Consider the following 3,651-nt stretch of genomic DNA (forward strand, 5'->3'; position numbering starts at 1 on the left):
GTAACAATTTCTAGATCAAAAGTTATGGTCATTTTCAGTCACAGTTCTCAGATTTTTTTTCCTCCGAAAGTGATGAAAACAAGTGAATTTTAGCCCATAAAATTGATTTAGCTGGCTATGCCCGGCCACGATTGTACAGCTCGAAAAGAGGTTTGATTTGGCATATTATAGGCCCAATATTGATTTCTAGATCAAAAGTTATGGCCGTTTTCAGTCATAGTTCTTAGATTTTTTTTTTCCTCCGAAACTGATGAAAACAAGTGAATTTTAGGCTAAAAAATTAGATTGGCGGGCTACATCCAACCACGATTGTAGAGCTCAGAAAGAGTTTGAATTTGGTATATTATAGGCCCAGTAACGATTTCTAGCTCAAAAGTTATGGTCGTTTTCAGTCACAGTTCTTCGATTTTTTTTCCTCCGAAACAAATGAAAACAAAAGAATTTTAGCCCGAAAAATTATGTGCACGGGCTTCGGCCGACCATGATTGTACATCTCGAAAAGTGCTTTGATTTGGTATACTATAGGCCCAGTAACGATTTCTAGATCAAAAGTTATGGTCATTTTCAGTCACAGTTCTCCAATTTTTTTTCCTCTGAATGTGATGAAAACAAGTGAATTTTAGCCCGAAAAATTGAGTTGGCGGGCTATCCTGGCCATGATTGTACAGCTTGAAAAGAGCTTCGATTTGGCATATTATAGGCCCAGTATAGATTTCTAGATCAAAAGTTATGGCCGTTTTCTGTCACAGTTGTCCGATTTTGTTTCCTCTGAAACTCATGAAAACAAGTGAATTTTGGCCCGAAAAATTGGGTCAGCGGGCTACGTCCTGCCATGATTTTTTTTTCAATATGGTATATTATAGGACCGGTAATGATTTTTAGATCAAAAGTTATGGCCGTTTTTAGTCACAGTACTCTGATTTTTTTCCTCCGAAACTGATGAAAATAAGTGAATTTTGGCCCGAAATATTGGGTCAGTGGGATATGTCCCACCACAATGTTAGAGGCTTGTAAAAAGTTTCGATTTGGTATATTATAGGCCCAATAAGGATTTCTAGATAAAAAGTTATGTTCGTTTTCAGTCATAGTTTTTCAATTTTTTTCCTCTGAAAGTGATGAAAAGAAGTGAATTTTGGCCCGAAAAATTGAGTTGGCGGGCTATGCCGGGCCACGATTGTACATCTCGAAATGAGCTTCGATTTAGCATATTATAGGCATAATATTGATTTCTAGATAAAAAGTTATGGTTGTTTTCAGTTAGAGTTCTCTGATTTTTTTTTTCCTCCGAAACAGATGAAATCAAGTTAATTTTGGCCTAAAAAATTGGGTCCGCGGCATACGCCCCACCACGATGGTAGAGGTCAAAAAGAGTTTCAATTTGGTATATTATAGGCTCAGTAACGATTTCTAGATAAAAAGTTATAGACGTTTTAAGTCACAGTTCTCTGATTTTTTTCCTCCGAAACTGATGAAAACAAGTGAATTTTGGCCCGAAAAATTGGGAAGGCGGGCTACGCCATGCCATGATTGTAGAGCTCGAAAAGAGCTTCGATTTGAAATATTATAGGCCCAGTAACGATTTCTAGATCAAAAGTTATGGCAATTTTCAGTCACAGTTCTCTGATTTTTTTCCTCCGAAATTGATGAAACAAGAGAATTTTGGCCCGAAAAATTGAGTTGGCAGGCTTCGGACGACCATGATTGTAAATCTCAAAAAGAGCTTTGAGTTGGTATATTACCGGCCTAGTAACGATTTCTAGATCAAAAGTTATGTTCTTTTTCAATCACAATTATCTGATTTTTTTTTCCTCCGAAAGTGATGAAAAGAAGTGAATTTTGGCCCGAAAAATTACCTTAGCGGGCTATGCCTAGCCACGATTGTACAGCTCGAAATGAGCTTCGGTTTGGCATATTATAGGCCCAGTATTGATTTCTAGATCCAAAGTTATGGCTGTTTTCAGTCACAGTTCTCCGATTTTTTTTCCTCCGAAACTGATGAAAACTAGTGAATTTTGGCCCGAAAAATGGGTCAGCGAGCGACGTCCCACTACGATTGTAGAGCTAAAAAAGAGTTTCGATTTGGTATATTATCAGCCCAGTAACGATTTGTAGTAGAAAAGTTATGGTCGTTTTCAGTCATAGTTCTCCGATTTTTTTCCTCCGAAACTGATGAAAACAAGTGAATTTTGTCCCGAAAAATTGAGTTGGTGGGCTTCAGCCAGCCATGACTGTAAATCTTAAAAACTGCTTTGATTTGGTATATTAGAGGCCCAGTAACGATTTTTAGATCAAAAGTTATGGTGATTTTCAGTCATAGTTCTTCAATTTTTTTTCCTCCGAGAGTGATGAAAACAAGTGAATTTTGGCCCGAAAAATTGAGTTGGTAGGCTATGCCCGGGCACGATTGTACAGCTCAAAAAGAGCTTCGATTTGGCATATTATAGGCCCATTATTGATTTCTAGATCAAAAGTTATAGCTGTTTTCAGTCACAGTTCTCCGATTTTTTTCCCCCGAAACAGATCAAAACAAGTGAATTTTGGCCCGAAAAATTGAGTTAGTGGGCTTCGACCGGCCATTATTGTACATCTCGAAAAGAGCTTTGGTTTGGTGTATTATAGGCTGAGTAACTATTTCTAGATCAAAAGTTATGCTTGTTTTCAGTCACAGTTGTCCGATTTTTTTTCCTCCGAAACTGATGCAAACAAGTGAATTTTGGCCCGAGAAATTGGGCCGGCGTGCTACGTCCCGCCACAATTGTAGTGCTTAAAATGAGTTTGGATTTGGTATATTATAGGCCCAGTAACGATTTTTAGATCAAAAGTTATGGCCGTTTTTAGTCACAGTTCTCCGATCTTTTCCCTCCAAAACTGATGAAAACAAGTGAATTTTGGCCCGAAAAATTGGGTCGGCGGGCTATGTGCGGCCAAGATTGTAGAGATTGAAAAGAGCTTCGATTTGGTATATTATAGGCCCAGTAACGATTTCTTGATCAAAAGTTATGGCCATTTTCTGTCACAGTTCTCTGATTTTTTCCCTCCGAAACTGATCAAAACAAGTGAATTTTGGCCCGAAAAATTGCGTTGGCGGGCTTTGGCCGGCCATGATTGTACATCTCAAAAAGAGCTTTGATGTGATATAATATAGGCCCAGTAACATTTTCTAGATCAAAAGTTGTGGTTATTTTCAATTACAGCTCTCCGATTTCTTTCCTCCGAAAGTGATGAAAACAAGTGAATTTTGGCCCAAAAAATACAGGTGGCGGGCTAGGCCCGACCACGATTGTACAGCTCGAGAAGCGCTTCGATTTGGCATATTATAGGCCCAGTAACTATTTCTAGATCAGACGTTATTGTTGTTTTCAGTCACAGTTCTCAGATTTTTTTCCTTCGTAACTGATGAAAACAAGTGAATTTTAGCCCAACAAATTGGGTTGGCGGGCTTCGTGCCGCCACAATTGTATAGCTCAGAAAAAGTTTTGATTTGGTATATTATAGGCCCGGTAACGATTTCTAGATCAAAAGTTATGGACGTTTTCAGTCACAGTTCTCCGATTTTTTTCCTCCAAGAGTGATGAAAACAAGTGAATTTTGGCCCGAAAAATTGAGTTGGTGGGCTATGCCCGGGCACGATTATACAGCTCGAAAAGAGCG

The sequence above is a fragment of the Morus notabilis genome, unplaced genomic scaffold (genome assembly GCF_000414095.1).
Source record: "Morus notabilis unplaced genomic scaffold, ASM41409v2 Scaffold1300, whole genome shotgun sequence".
In the NCBI taxonomy this organism is placed as follows: Eukaryota; Viridiplantae; Streptophyta; class Magnoliopsida; order Rosales; family Moraceae; genus Morus; species Morus notabilis.